Source organism: Ambystoma mexicanum, chromosome 3p (genome assembly GCF_040938575.1).
Source record: "Ambystoma mexicanum isolate Mex_15411 chromosome 3p, UKY_AmexF1_1, whole genome shotgun sequence".
NCBI classification, from domain to species: domain Eukaryota; kingdom Metazoa; phylum Chordata; class Amphibia; order Caudata; family Ambystomatidae; genus Ambystoma; species Ambystoma mexicanum.
In genome coordinates, this window is record NC_090925.1 from 937,637,070 (window position 1) to 937,652,856 (window position 15,787).

Consider the following 15,787-nt stretch of genomic DNA (forward strand, 5'->3'; position numbering starts at 1 on the left):
ACAAATACAAAACAAAACACAACAGGAACACAAAGCAAGAACAGGGAATAACAAATTAATCTCATTAGGTCCATGTTGATCAATAATCGAAAGCAATATTCTCCAAGATTTGCAAAGAGTATTAATGTGTCAGTACATATAGACTAAATTGTTTCCGAAGGACACCTGTCAACGGAATCTAGATAGTATTTCGGGCACGGTGCAGCGCACCCTGGTGAATACAAACAGCTTATCCACTCACAACACCTCAAAAAGAGCATCAGCTCAAGCAGCATCAACAAAACCACCCATTGTGCACCATCACAACTAACACTGAAGTGTCTTTAAACAAATTTCCAAATCACTGTAAAATAACCAAAGGTACCAAAGAACTCTGTAAAAAGCGAGAAAAACTACAGAGTGACAAAACGTTTTTTAAAGCGTCTCAGAACGATACAAGTACATGCTTAAGTAAAAGAGCACAAAATAAAAAAGGTGTTTACCATAATAGTTCAATTGCACAGTATTTCATGAGGGCCATTTGAAACAGAATAGTGTGTAAGGGCTTGGCAGGCAAAGACCTTACCAGGTGGTCTGGAGGGTTGCCCAAAGCAATGCCAGGGGTTAATACTATTTCTAAACCTTACTGTTTTGCTGGAGCCTTAGAAAAATTGCAATACTGTGGATTTCTAAAGGCCAAGAAAACAACTATAAGAAAATACAAAAAGGTAAGAGTGAATGAATATGTGGAAGCGGGCATGATTTGAAAAAAGACGCTTGGAAGAAAGCCCTTGAATAATGTTATTTGTACAGTTCAAGCCTACAACCAAGAATGTCAAAGCGAAGATCAAAGTTCAACGAAGGGTCTTATAAAATGTCTCATTCTCTTTGTCGATAGAACAAGAAATCTTAGTTCCTTGCTAACTCACGTTTGCAATGTTTTAGTAAATCATTCTCTTACTATGCAGCCATCTCTTTGGAAAACTCTGTGCAACGGGAAGTCCCTGCGCACAGGCAGGACGTTCAATGGTGAACAGTTCCTTCTCAGTCAGGGGAAAGCAGCTTTGCAAAGCTACAAGCCAACCTCAAAGGAAGATAAGACAGCCAGCTACAGTCATCAAAACATTAAGTCACAGGCCAAATGCTCTTGATTCTATGTCAAATACTGCTAATGAAACCAATCAAGTGAAATACGTGCAGAGGTTAGAATAAGTGCATGCATTATGTAAGGCATTTTGTAAGGGGCCAGGAGGATTCCTTAAACTGTCCAGCTGTAACTGGCATAGAGGAAAAGTCAGTAGACTAGATGAGAGTCCAGAGAGCAGTCAAAACAGACACATATTCAAAACATACAGAGCAAAGAAGCAGAGAGACACGTTTTGTTAGCAGACGACTCTTGTTTAGGCTCACCTCCTCTAGATGAATGAGAAGGACCGCAGGCAGCGCTTCAATAACGCATTACTAGCTCCAAGTGATGATCTTTAGATTGCTGCTGGACGAAGACAGGCCACATTGACCTCTAGTAATCCATTTCTTGAAAGAACTATATATTCTCTAAAAAGTATGCCAGAATTATCCACCTTAGTATCCGGTCCACATGAAAAATCGTATTCACTACCATCACTCGTGTAAATAAACAGAGTTCCTGCCTTGATAGTGGTGGGTGTAATAAAGTGTCTTCCACTGCTGGCCAGGAGTGCTACGTCTACAGAGAGAAGTTCTCACCGCTTATCACTGCACAAGGACTTCCAGTTCTCACACAGGGCTTTTTGAGTTGGGAAAAGCTACCTCGCATGTAACACCAATTTGCACTCCAAAGGGGTGGCCTGTCGTTTAAGTGGACCAATTCAAACACTTGAACGAAGCTGCTAGGGGAAGATACAAAAGCTCTCTGGAGTTGGGGGTGCAGGCAGAAACCACATTTTAGCTACTTCTATTTATCTGGAAAGCTCCACAAGAGTTATGGAGAACTAAAATATAAGTGTTTCCGTCTGGGTGGAATGAAAACCAGTTCTTGCATCCTTCATCTGCACAGACAACTTGCAGCAAATCTTCACGGACTGTCAGCACACTTACAAAAAAGGGGAACTCGTGATCACCATATTTCCCAGACACAGTAAGATATTGCTTTAGTAGACATGATATAATAAAGGCATGTTTGTACATGGGAGAACACAAAACATTGTACGCAGCCATATCACATTAGCTCTTACATGTATTTACCAGTCTGATAATCTGTACGGGCCTCAGAGGCTGCAACGGCCATGTTACTTTGGCCTACTGACTTCTCTTAGTGTCCACCGATAATGTTGCAGCAAAGCCACATTTTCTCGTAACTTCCGGCGCTTCAGAGGCGTTGCTAGGGCAGGCCTGGGGGGGCTATAGTCCCGGGTCTTTTGATTGCAGCCTGGATAGAAGCTCAGGGGCTACAACCAAAGACTTGCTAGCCCTGAGTCCGACAGAGTAGCCCTGGATCTTTTCCAGACCTAGCAAAACCCCTGTCGCTCATAATCACAGGATAGGGTTACCCTAGTTCTACATATGTGCTCACTGTGCATTGAAATACTGGCATGTATCCCTTGGTACCCTACATACATTCAACATATGTGTATCATCTATGCAGGGAAACATTCGCGGACAGCATCAGTGGCACTACACACACACATTCCTAACTCCTTTACCTTGTGGAACAATGGGGTATTCACACACACCTGTTCCATCGCGGTTCTATCAGGACTTAACCCAAGGGACATTCAGGCAGGGGACTCTCTGTAATAAATTTTTAAAAAATACAATTTCTTTAAAAAAAAAAGTCCTGGTAAGCCACAGCTGCAAATGCACTTAAAGAGAAAAGTCACTGTATAAATAGTTTAGAAACCGGTTTTACGTATTAGCAACCACAGATAGTTACTCTTTTATCCAATCTGCTGGGACAAGAGAGCACTTCAAAAACAAAAAACAAAAAAAGTGAAGCAACTTTCAAGGGGAGGAAAAGGCTACAGGTAATTGTATTGCAAATGGTGGGTCTAATCATAGGGTCAACTCCATTCTCAGCCACAGGGTGTCTTATACTGTGGTTGGATTCATCACTGCTTCTTAAAGCAGTACCAAGAGCTGTGCCCAGCCCTGCACAATTCATCATGCACACCATGTGACCAATTTTGCATATCTTTGGCAGTTCTCTGCATGTAGTTGGCAAGGAAAATAGGAGTCCTACGGACAGGCTCTAATGGCAGGAAGTTGGTAATAGGAAAGACATTAGCTCAAAGAGCTACTGTAAACACGCTCCAATAACCTGCCTCTCCTATGCTTAAAGGGATGGTCTAGTAAAAATGTTTATTTAAAAAATAGATGGGCAACATAAAAAAAAATACTAGCATTCTCTGTTTTAAAACTTCCTATGTAAAATTTTGAGCTATTCAAGCTCAAAATTCGCAAAAGCAAGCACATGGGCGCATCCAGTTTGTGAAATGGAGGCCCTCCTGTGCTGGCTTTTGCGGCACTAATGAAGGAAAAGCCAGCCAGCTGTAGTAAACTAAAGCTACCGCTGGGTGGCTTTCCCTTCATTAGTGCTGTAGGCGGAGGACGGGGACCGGAGACCAGAGCAGGAAAGCTGCAGCTGAATCTCGGTAAGTGCTATTTATTTATTTTTTTAAAATAAGCACTAGCTGCGTTTTTTTTTCTAAGTTTTCCGGGCTGGAGGAGCCCGGAAAACTTAGAAATAAAACCGCAGCTTTAAAAACATTGTATTTATGTTTGCGGTCGCTTTTGAAGCGACCGCAAACATAAATACAACGTTATTGTGTTGGAAAAAGCTGCGGTTTTTCTTTCCAAGTTTCTCAGGCTCCTCCGCCTCAGAGGAGCCTGAGAAACCTGGAAAGAAAAACCGCAGCGTTTTCCAACACAACCGCGTGTGTTTCTGCCTGCTGTGGCTGTCACTTTGGGTCTCCGGTGCTCCCAGGGGAGCACCGGAGACCCAAAGTGAAAGCCACAGCAGGCAGAAACACAACGCGGTTATGTTTACATGCGGCGTAGTGTTTCTACCTACAGCTGATTTCCCATTTGGGGCTCTCGGGCTCCCCGTGGGGAGCCCGAGAGACCCAAATGGGAAATGCTAAATGCTGCGTTGTGTCTGCCTAAATCTGCTTTCCCATTTGGGGCTCTCGGGCTCCCAAAAGGGAAAGCAGATTCAGGCAGAAACAACGCGGTTGTTTTCCGCAATTTGGGGGAGGAGATCTTACTAACAATAGAAGATGTAGTTATACTGCTTCACCATTGACAGAAAACCGTTACCCAGCACTTTTTCTTTAAGGTCTACTGGCTGTCAGATATTCCCACACAGTGAACGAGAAGACAATACTCTTAAGAGCACCTACACTTCTCTTGCGAGCATATTGGCAAAAGCATAGGAAATTAATCATATCCCCAATCTTCAGATGTTAAATTGCATGCTAAAGATGTAATACCTACTGTGACTGACCATATGAAGCGCTCTCAAAGCAGAGTGAGCAGGATCATTTCACCAATCCAGCATGAAGGAAGAGATCCATGGGGCCTGTCCTTGCCATCCAAATGACATGTGAGCACTTCTTGTGGCACTCACAGCCACAAGCATCTCTCATACCATAATCTTTTAGGGACTAAAGTACTCAAGTAATGTCAAGAAGGTGCAAACCACGCATAGACTATTGCTGCATTTACTACACTGAAGGGATAAATCCACATTACTTTATTTATTTATTTTATTTAGTTGATTTATCAATTTAATGATTTTTACAAAACATTCTAGAAGATGGAGAAGCAGAAACTGTAGATCAACAAAAGCATATACCAAGGCAGTCCAAGAAGGGGTAGAAGAAAGGACAAAAAGAAGAAAATGAAGAAAAGTTCCTGAAATGTTCCTGAAATGTTGCTGTGATGGCTTAGGTTCTTATTAAGAAGCCAACTTTGAGGTCCACGAGGACAGGATAAGTTTAAGGGTTTGTGTTGTGGCAATTGTCCAAGTTGTCCTTTCTCCACTCATTAAGCGGGCCCACCACAGTTCCTCTTCCTTCGTGTATGATGCCGAGAGGTGCGGTAAAAGAAATTTCTCACCCATTTCTTTTGTTCCTGGACAGTTTAATAGCAAGTGGTGTATAGTTTCCACCTCTGCTTCGTTCTTGTAGAAACGACATGAGTCTGAGTTGCTTTGCCCTCTACGCTTTAGAATCTCATTTGTTTCCAGCAGGTTTAAGCGTACTCTCAGGAACAAGTTTCTGGCTGGTTTGCTGGGGAACTTACTCAGGTAATTTGGAACCAAGTTCAATTTGTTTTGGTAAGGCAGGAGGTGACTGACTGATTTCGCCTTTGCTGCGTTGTCCAGGGTTTTAATCCAGTCAAGCTCGCCCATTTTCCTTTTTATTTTTTTCGGATGCCGGACGAGGTCGACCTCTGAGGACTGGATTTCCAGCAGTTTCGTTTTGCACGCTGCTGGCCAAGAATTTAGCACGTTGCATCGTGCGGCTAGAGTTTCTGCACGTATTGTGGCTAGTAGGTGCGGGCAGTCCGGGAGCAGCGTCTTCCTGTATAGCATCATTGTTTTTATCTCCGTAGTCCCTCCCAGAGAGAGAAGGCCTAGCTCCCTTCTGATTAGTGGCATAGATGTTGACTTTGGAAGGCCTAATACTGTACGCCAAAAGTAACCCTGTAACTGCAGCCACAGATGTACTGGTGTATGCGGCAGAGCTTCCGTTGCGTAGGTAAGGGACGGAACCACGTTTGCGCGGTAAAATCGGATCATAGGTAGCAGAGAGAAGCGTCCACATTTTTTGTCCAGAGCGCAGGCTTGCGCCGCCAGTTTGTTTACTTTGTCCATTAAGGAGCTCTGTAGGGTTGAATTGATGCTTGAACAGTCAAAAGTTATTCCCAAGTATTTGAAGCTATTGACTTTTTCTAGAGCAACCCCCACCAGATGCCAGGACGTTTTTTCTTGTGGTCGTTTCCTTTTTTCCAGGACCAGTATCTTGGTTTTGGATACGTTGATGGTAAGGTTGTTTGCTCTGGTGTAGACGGCCAGATTATCTAGCTGGCGCTGGAGGCCAATCGGGGTCATGTCCATTAAGATCAAGTCATCTGCATATAGTAACCATGTAGTTTTATGATTCCCCATGGACGGGGGAAAAGAGGGAATGGGTGATTCAGAGTCCTTGAAATCACCAAGGTATTCAATAAAGGGGGCTAATGGACAGCCCTGTTTCACTCCTCTTCCCACTGGGATTTCTGCCGATAATAAACCCGCTTGGTTCCGCCTCACCCAGAGCTTTGTGTCTTCATTTAGTGCTTGTATCGGTTGAAGAATTTCTGTAGGACAGTTCCAGAGTCTCAACTTTTCCCACAATTTCGCTCTGTTTACCTGGTCAAAGGCTTGCGCCAGGTCTACGAACGCCAGGAAGTCACGTGGCGCTCCTCCGAGTACTTTGCTTTTTAGAGCGCTGAGGAACATGTTTGTCGCCATGCCATTGTTTTTGGTAAACCCCGTCTGAAACGGGTCGGCACACAGCGTGCCTTGCCCATCACTGGAAGTGTTGTAAGAGCAGTGCTCCAAAAACCTTGCCTTAGTGTCCAGCAGTGCTATAGGGCGATAGTTTTTTTGTTCTCTTTGCGCCCTTTTTTAAATATGGGCACTACGATAGATGTGGTCCATGAGGATGGAATTTGTCTAGATTGTTTGCATCGTTTAAAGATTTGGCGAATCAGCGTGGACCATTCTTTTGAGTTTTGTTTCAGGTCAAGGTTGGTGATTCCATCTGGACCAGGTGCTCTTGATAGTTTGAGCCTTTGGAGAACCTTAGTTATCTCTGTTTTGTCGCTCAGGTCTACCCAGGGCTCCAGTTTGATGCGGGTCTTGAGAGGAGTTAAAGCCGACGGTGACTGTAACAAGTTTTTATAAAAGTTAATCCACTCTTCCTCACTGATAGGGTTTGTTGGTGTTACTTCCAGGGGGGCAGATGTGGATCTTAGCGCAGGGACCAGAACTCCCGTGGGTAGTGGCTGCAGACCAACTTCAACATAGCTTCCGCATCTTGTTGGTAGAGATGTGCCCGATGTTGTCTGATCCAGGATTTGTAGGTTAGCTGGATCCTGTTGAAGCTGGCTTGGTTTTCTAAAGAAGGGTAAGTGCGCAGTTTTCTTCTCGCTTTCCTCACTAGACGCCTTTTCTCGACCAGTTCTCTACTGTACTCATGCGTGTGGGGTTTGTTTCTGCGTCTAGAACTGTTGGGTTGCAGTATGAATGGTACCAGGAGAGGTTGATAATCTGGTAGTAATGGGACTTGCTGTTCACGGAGTTTGGTTCCTTTTTTTTGGTAGTGGTACTTGATCTTCAGGATGGAGGCCGCCGAGAGTTTTAGGCGGTTTTGTTGGTTGTTAGACTCCACTTGTGCAATCATGTGTAGGTTCTCCTTTGGACAAGTCTTCCACTTTAGGGCCAACAGATTGTGGTCGCTATCTGGGGACTTAAGAACTTCAAACGAGGTGGTTAAGATTGCAAGTTGTCTGCTTACAAAAATATGATCAATATCCGCGTGAGAGGTGCCTCTTTCCCAAGTTGGTGGTCTATTTACTCTAGAGAATAGGTCACCAGCACAGAGCAGGTCTCTAGCAGACATCAGAGACAGCCACTTTGATCCACGTCCGTTTCTGGGCGATGAAGGAGGTACGGGGAGCCGGGGAGCTTCCTGCGAGGGCCAGGTGGCGATCAGGTCACCACAAAGGATCAGCAGGGCCTCTGGACAGTTCACAAGAGCTTCATCAATAGTCTCTCCAATCAAGGCTATGAAAGCTGAGTCACTCATGGCTACAGGGTTCCAGTAAATGTTGGTGACAATTAAGAGCAGCTGTGTGGGTGTCCCCATTTCCCCCACTGGCTGCCCCCAGCTTACCTCCGTATATATGTAGTCGATCTCAATGTTTTCTTGAGGTGTAGACCGCAACCACAGCGAATGGCTGTTATGAGGCCGGAAGAGGGTCGGCCAAAAATCCCTATAGTCGCTGAAGCACATGCAATATCGTATCCATCCATGACGGGTCGTGCTGTCATCCAGGACTCTTGTATGCAGATTATGTCAAAGCACCCCAGGTTTAGATCCCCTTTCTTGGTCAGGTGCAGAAATCCACGCGTGTTCCATGACCCCAAAGACATCTCCTCTTTCCCAGCGATTAGTCTGGCGGAGAGAGGAGCGAGAGGGTACTTAGCGGATTGCTAATTGTTCTTGCTGAGCGTTAGAGCCTTCGGAATCCAGGCCCATAATTGCAATAAGGGGGCTGGTTTGAGGGTTTGTTGAAGGCCAGAGTCCTTTGATTTAGGAGATTGGATGACGGTACGTTGTATTTTTGCCATAGGGCCTGCCGGGAATCTGCCTACTCCCAGAGGGTCTTTGTATGCACTTTGGTTACTTTGCACGTCTTTCGTAGGAAGGAAAGTATCTGTTACTAGACGAGGACTCGGAGGCGTGCTCCATGTGTAGCAATCCGGAATGGTATGGTCTTTGTTTGGGACTTGCTGTTCCGGGCGCGTCGGCTCCGTGTTTGTCCGAGGCAATTGTGATTTGCTACTTGGGTTCGTAGAGAGAAGGTTTTTTTTAGACCAGGCCCTCTCAGAAGGTTTTTGTATGAAGGTGGGGTCAGCACTAGTTCAAACAAGTCGAACCCCAGCTTTAATAGATGTTCGGCAGCCTCTGAGATCATGATTTTTGCCCAGTTAGTGTGCACATAAAGGTAGGCACTGGCGATTTTCCCTTCATGAAAAGGTTCTACCAGGGCAAGGTCTTTAGTTTCCACTCGTCTAAGCGACGGGACACATTTAAAAAGTTGTAGCACGAAACCACGGTTCAGTACCACATATTTTTCATTGTCCAGTAGTTGCTCGATTTTGAAGGTGCGTTCTGTTTTGGAACGACGAGCCGATCTCCGGGGGGCTTGCTTTGGGCTGGGATTAGAGCAGTTCCTGGTCTTGTTTCCCTTGTTGAAGGTTTCTGGATACTTTTGCGTTCCAGATAGCCGTTTAGCTCGGGTGGCATGTACCCATCTGGATGTTGGAACGTTTCCAGATATGGGCGAAGAGGCAGTTCTCTCAGTTCTTAGGTGAGTAGGGTGGACTTGACTGGCCTTTTCTCGCTCTTTTGTCTGGGTTTTGTGCATGATCCTGGGGTTGGCTCTTGGTGGATCCCGGCCCCCAACTGGATTTCTTTATAAGCTTCTTGCAGCGGTTTTCTAGAGTTTCAAAGGGTGAATTCTCCTCGTCGGTGTGCTGGGGTTGACTGCTGTCCTCCTGATCATCAGATAGCGTATACACGCTGAGGTTTAGCAAGTCCCCATCTACTTCTGGGTCACTCACCTTGGTTGTTGAGGGGTTGCCCCTGACGGGTTCCCCTCCCTTCCGATGCAGATTTTCCTGCCGAGCGAGAGTTGCCGATGGTTCTGGGTGCAGAGATTTCTCTGTCCAGATACAGGGCCCCTCCTTCCTTAGTGGGAGACGCCACTCAAATGCGATTTGATTTGGAGGAGGCTGAGAGGACTGCTTTCTGGTTTTGGAAAATAGCAAATCCTTTGTTTGCAGGTGCTTTTACTTTTCCCTTGGGATCGTGAGTCGAATCATGATCCGGTAAAATGGAAATGTTTTCATTGTAGATAGCACCATTCGTTTTGGCAATTGGCGTCTTGGCTTCCTCATGGGGGGTCTCTCCCCTGGTGCTTCCGTTTGTCCCTTGGGCAAGGGGATCGGCCATGCGTGGGGAGTCTGAGAGCTGGAGTCAAGAAGTGGAACTCGTGGTGGTATAGTCAGGGTCACACTTCTGGCGAATTCTGCGCCATCTCGGACTTGAGCAGGCAACTCATCCATTGTGCGTTTTTCCATTTTGTTGTTGAGTGCGTTTATGTAGCCCTCTAGGAAGATCAGGCGACTATTCATCATTGCTATGATGGAAGTATGGTCTTTTAACGAGTCACCTCTACCCCCTCTAACCCCCCCTCCCACCGCACGCACCACCTCACCTTTGACGGGCGGTGTTTCCTCTCCTCCGAGGGGCGACGCTGGACCCGCCTCACACGGCGAGAGACAGCAAGCGGGAGAGGGGGGCTCGGGCGAGGTAGGGTGATGAGTGTCGCAGTAGGGCTCTGGGTCGTCCGGCGGGCAGAGTTGAAGTTCAATGGTGGCGCGGGGCACCTGCCGCACTGCGGAAAGGTCCGTCTCACGTCCGTGGGGGGACAAGCCTGCTCCCAGGTGGGCCATACCTTTTTTGGCACTCCGTAGACGAGGACCCTTCGCCTCAGGCTGGGTAGAAGCAAAGTTTGTTGAATCAGGCAGCAGGGTCTTTTTGGCAGGGGCGGGGGGAGCACTGGCCTTTCTATTTGTAGCTCTTGCTGCCTTCGCTGCCATAGACTGCAGAGACTGCCACTCTGCAGCCACTCCGCGGGAAAAGAGGGTTTTTGAAGGTAAGTCCCGCCCTCACTGCAGGAAACCCTGTGGAAAGACTTCAGGGCACACAGTAACCAGGAAGCACACAGGGAACACTGCAGAGACTGCCACTCTGCAGCCACATTACCATAATTTCTAAGGATGTGTATGGTGTTTCTAAACCACTTGCGTTTACAAAAGGCGTAATATGACCAAAGAATAGCCTAGAGCTTCACATAAAACACAAGTATATTTTACTTGCTTCAGTACCTTATCCATAAAATGGGGTCATCTTCATAGCTTCTGTACATCATCTCAAAAGCCTGATAATTGCCAAATTACAATACGTCCCTGGAAACACACATTTAGAATGTCTTATTTATATCAATTGCATCAAGAAAAGCATGAGACACACCTGCGCTTGATTTTTCTTCCCTGGGTCAGCACGGGAGGCTGAATACATTTTGCAAACGTGGAGCTAGTTGGGCGGAATTATTGCATTCTTCTAACTTTGCTATGGCCAATGGATCGTATCCTTCGGATATCCCCCCCAAAATACACGCATATAGGGAAGGTAACCAGCAGCACAATAGATTACATTTTTTTCTAATTCTAATAACTTGATTACTGTTATGTCTGTGTGTGTGTGTGTGTGAGAAAGGAATTAAAGTGATAATTTCCCCTTAATTGCTGAATTGAACTTTGCACTTGTGAAACCTGTTCCTACTGGTTCTGGGCAATTGTTGGTTAACATCACACTGAGATGGATCTCCTGGCAGGAGCAGAATCTAAAGAAAGCCTCCACTAAGACCAGGGCTAGTCCAGATGTATTCTGCCGGGCTTAGGGTGCCCCTCGGGTTCACTATTGATATGACAGCTATAAGCCATTTTGAATCTTGTATGAAGAGTATCAAGGGCTGCCCAGAGCCAAAAAAGGTCAAGTATTGGACCTCAAAAGAAACATCAGCAGAGGTATGAAAAAGTGTTACAGAATAGAAAAGGAGCTTTGTGTCATGATCTGCATGCTCTGTCTCTATCTCTATCTCATATGCAGTTAAAGCCTGCCGCAGACGCTATGGAAGTAAGAACTATTAAAAAAAATGTACGCAACTTGTTGAAGAAACAAACCTCTTAAAGAATGGGCTAAGTGGCGCCATTGGGTATTTTTGTCAAAATCTAACAACCCAAACTTGTTCTGCAAGAGAATTAATAAAAACTGCTAAAAATACGAGACATAAATTGGGTCTGCAGTGAAAGGTGGGAAATCTTTGTGGCACAACATTATGCAGGTGCGGTGGCCATGTAGTATTTCCGACCAAGTAACAGGATCCAGATGGCTACATACGAAAAACATCTCACACATATACAATATCTTTTTGGCCTGCAAATCCTCTTGGGCACCAGGTCCAGAAGGGCTCTGCAGCTCGCTAATTAAGATTGAAGGAGCTTTTTGGGCTGAGGCCCTAAATTGGTTATTTAGTGGTTATCAGTGAGCAGCAAACTATCGCTAAATCTTGGCGAGACAGTATAATCATCCCGGTCCACAAGAAGGGCAGGCATGATGATCCTAAAAACGATAGCCTGCTGGAAATGTTAGACATCCAAGCAAAGTTCTATGCTCGCCTATTACTGTCAGAGCTTGAAGACTGGGTGATGGAGAAAAATATAATTCCAATAAACCAGAGGGTTTTCGTAAGGGTTCCAACACCACGATTAACAGTCTAGCTCTAGTCACTATCATTCAGCAGGGCTGGTATATCCCTAAAGCAGTATATGCAGCATTTATTGATTTCAGCGCAGCATTTGATACTGTGGACAGACCCAAACTTTGGAACAAACTGCGTACCTGGGACATACCGTTAGATTCATTAAAAATTATAATTTACCTCCATGATCATCCATGTGTTAAGGTCTGCATAGATCAGGCAGGGAGGACTAGCAACTGGATTGAAACATTAAATGGGCTTAAACAAGGGTGCATATTGGCACCCATGTTGTTCAATTTATATCCGACGGACCTCGGTGGGGTGGGAGGGGTCATTAATCGTTCAGCGAACCCACCCAAATTGGGGGACATCGCTATGCAGTGGCTGGATTATGCAAACAATCTCGCTATTCTGGATTCTACTCCCTGGGGCTTGCAGGAAACCTTGAATTAACTTGTATTCAATGGCAAACAATTCTCTGGTCATTAACGCTGACAAAACAAAAATGATGGTCTTGGGGGCGTGGCTCGGAGCTGCCGCGAACGGCATGGCTTCCTAGGAACTACGGTCTGGCCCAATGCACCATACCTAACGCACCCGCTACTAGACCCTGTTAAGTGCGACAATTTAAATATATTGTGTCGGAAGCTCTCCTGAAGGTGTCGTTCGAGTGGGTCCCCGTGCTGCTACCAATTTATCATATTTTCGGCTCATTCATCATGCGGAACCCACTCGATCCCAAGATGGCCGCCGCGCTCTTCGGCAGGGAGGACCCGCAATAAGGGAGAATAGCGAGCGATCTAAAAACAACTACAGCCGCCGAATGCTCTTTGCACACTCTTCTGCATAGCAGCGAACATACCAGCCCTACATATCCAGCAATGCCAGTCGGTTTCACTTCTTCCGACATGGATTGATCAGTGGAATGCCCCTGGAGCCGTGGAGGGAAACAGTCGGAAGCACAGGGCTGCGGAGGCTGCTGTGAATCGCGGACCCGCTGCCCCATACCTGGTCTCTTTGATCAAAGTTCCGTCCTGCATCCAGCGGAGCGCCCGTGCTTGGCCTCCGAAGTCTGTTGAGGGTTGCCGTGGGAATGACGCACGGGGGCTCGCCAGGAGCTTCTCTGCCTCTGCCTAACAGCAGGCCTCTCCTGCTTAGCTATAGAAAGCTTCGTGCCCTCCGCGGTGACACGGCCCAGGGCTCAGGGCTAGATCCACGCCTCAGCAGCCTCAGTTCTTGCCACGGAGGGACCTGCACACCGAAGCGCTCACGACCCAGGGCAAGATTGCGGATGTTAGGGAGAATTCTCTGTTTAGGCTGAATTTCCCTACCTAGTGAGTCCCCCAGCAGCTTTGCTGGATTTCTGGGGTTTCTTTTTTCTCCTGCCAGGAGTGAGACTCTTTTTTCCTCACTCTTGGGCATGTTTGAAGTGTGTTTCTTTGGTTTACCTTGTGTTGAATGGGCTATGGGGTCTTTTACCCCATAGGGCCTCATGTGTTTTTTTGATATGGGTTACACAGCACCCTCCGTGCAGTAACCCAGGGGTGTCCTAGGGACTCCCCAACATAGACTCCATACCCTGGGACTGACTACTGTCTCCCAGGGCATGTAAAGTCACCAAAGACTTTACTAGTCTTAAATCCTGAACAGAACCAGTACAAACCATCATATTGTGGACGTACTGGCTGGGGCAATTCGATTGCCCCAGGGTCTGTTAGTCGAGGGGGCACGTCTCCGTCCCCCCCTGATCGAGTTTTGGCTGGTGGCAGTGGAAACTACTTTTTATATTCGACCGCGAATATTTTCCTATGGGATTTCCCATTGTTTTAGGCTAACACATTTATTTATTTATGGTAGCCTCAAACATACCGCCGGTTTATATATTTATTATTATAACTCCGGTTGGGATTTTTTGCCAAAACTTGATTCTAAAATGGCGTTGGCATTCGCCTCTGTAACTCTGACCCAAAGTGGAGCCCTTTGTCCCACTTTTGGCGGGCTTCTCCACAGAAGCCCTCCAAAGTGGTGCCACTCTGTCTGGGGTACTTAGGAGGGGTGGAGGGGGATTTAGGCACCCTGGACTGAGTTACCTAGGTAACTCAAGTCGCACTCCGTCCTGATTGGCCCAAGTGGTGAGCCGGCCGGCTCACCACTTAGCATGTTTGAGTGACAGGCTGGGTGAATGTGGGTTTGCTGCATAAAAGCAGGGCTTTGGGGACTGGAACTTTAGAAGTCGCCACAGGACCTAAGAATCCAACGAGGGAAGAGCGAGCCGACCTGCTACGACGACACCGCCAGTGGAGCCCTGCTGAACCGTCTCACCACTTTTCCCGACGACCGAGGAGAACTCTTAACGGAGTGGCTCCTTCCCTTGACTGGTGGGGACAACCAGTTTTCACCTTCTTTCCGCTTCTTCGAGGTATCTCGTGGCCGCCTTGCCAGTGCCAAGCACCCCGGCAAACGGAATACCTCCACTTTTACCACAACCGCGAAAGTCGGTACAACCCTTTAACCGGAGGACTCCGCGGCTGGTTTCTTCCTGGGCAGTGCAACGACCTTCTTCTTCTGCTCTTCAGCGAGATCTTCTTCTCCCCTGACCGACGTCGAGCCTTGCTGCCACTGCCTGGAACAACTGCCACCGCTGGAGGATCCTTCCCGTTTAAGGTACCGTGTTCCGCCTGGCTTCCCTTGCCACCGATTGTACGGGGTAGTTTTAGCCCCCGGCTTTCGAACCTGGGACCGCCTGGGACACCTTGGCTAAACTTTCTAAGCCTCTCTAAACTCTTTTCCGAACTCTTTTGCAAGACTCTGAATCCCTAATAACTGTGTGATCTTGGGCACGTTTTCGCTCTGTCTACTCTAAGAGTGGGCCCTGCCTAGTGACTTTTGCTCACCTGTGACTTTGTGCTTCCCTGAACTTGCTGAAAGTGTTCTTGATCTTAGAGTGGTGTGTTTAGCCTATTTCTGCTCTCTCTTCCTCCCTTCTTAAAAAAAAAACCTACTAGAGGGTCATCTGAAGTTAAGCACTCACCTCTGTTTGAATTATGTGGTGTTAACCAAGAGTTGTCTAGTTAGGAACAAGGGTTGGGACTGTTTTTCATATAACTATGTTTGGAGTGTTTTACTATATATTGCTAGAGTGTTTTCAACTTATGTGTTCTTAAAATAAATAACTATATACTTTTGAAACCAAGCTCTGGTCAGTGTTTGCTTGTGCTATTGTGTCTGAGTACCTATTGTGTATACTTTGCATACTGCCTAAATCTTCTTGAGGGAAGTCTGACTGCTCAGCCACAGCTACCAGAAAAATCTGGGTGGTACAGACTGCTACCAAGTGGGTGTACTGCTATACCTGTAGTCCTAAATCTTTTGCAGTGTTCCCCAAGGGAACTGCACAGGTTTCTGCCTAACAGCGGACAAACTACACCACCAGCGGGGCAATCAAGCGAAACGTGCCCCCACCCAACAAATCATCCGCAAGTTGAACACTGGGGTAGTTGCAGCCACGAAGCCTGGATTAGGAAAGGGGGAGCCTTCCGGAGCAGAGACACCCAGCACCTGCTAGAAAGTACATCAGCTCAAGTTATATGAGGTGAGGAGTCGGGAGGGGAAAGTTACCTCCGCTAACCCGTGTGGGGCCCCAAAGTCATTAGCAGCAAGAAATTTTCCT

At 46.7% G+C, this 15,787-nt stretch overlaps 1 protein-coding gene across 1 annotated transcript in view; it reads right to left on the reverse strand.

Annotated features, from left to right (window-relative positions):
* The window catches only part of NFS1 (NFS1 cysteine desulfurase), a 1,222,594-nt gene that overhangs the window by 410,511 nt on the left and 796,296 nt on the right, over nucleotides 1-15,787 (reverse strand). The gene's annotated exons all lie outside the window — the stretch shown is intronic.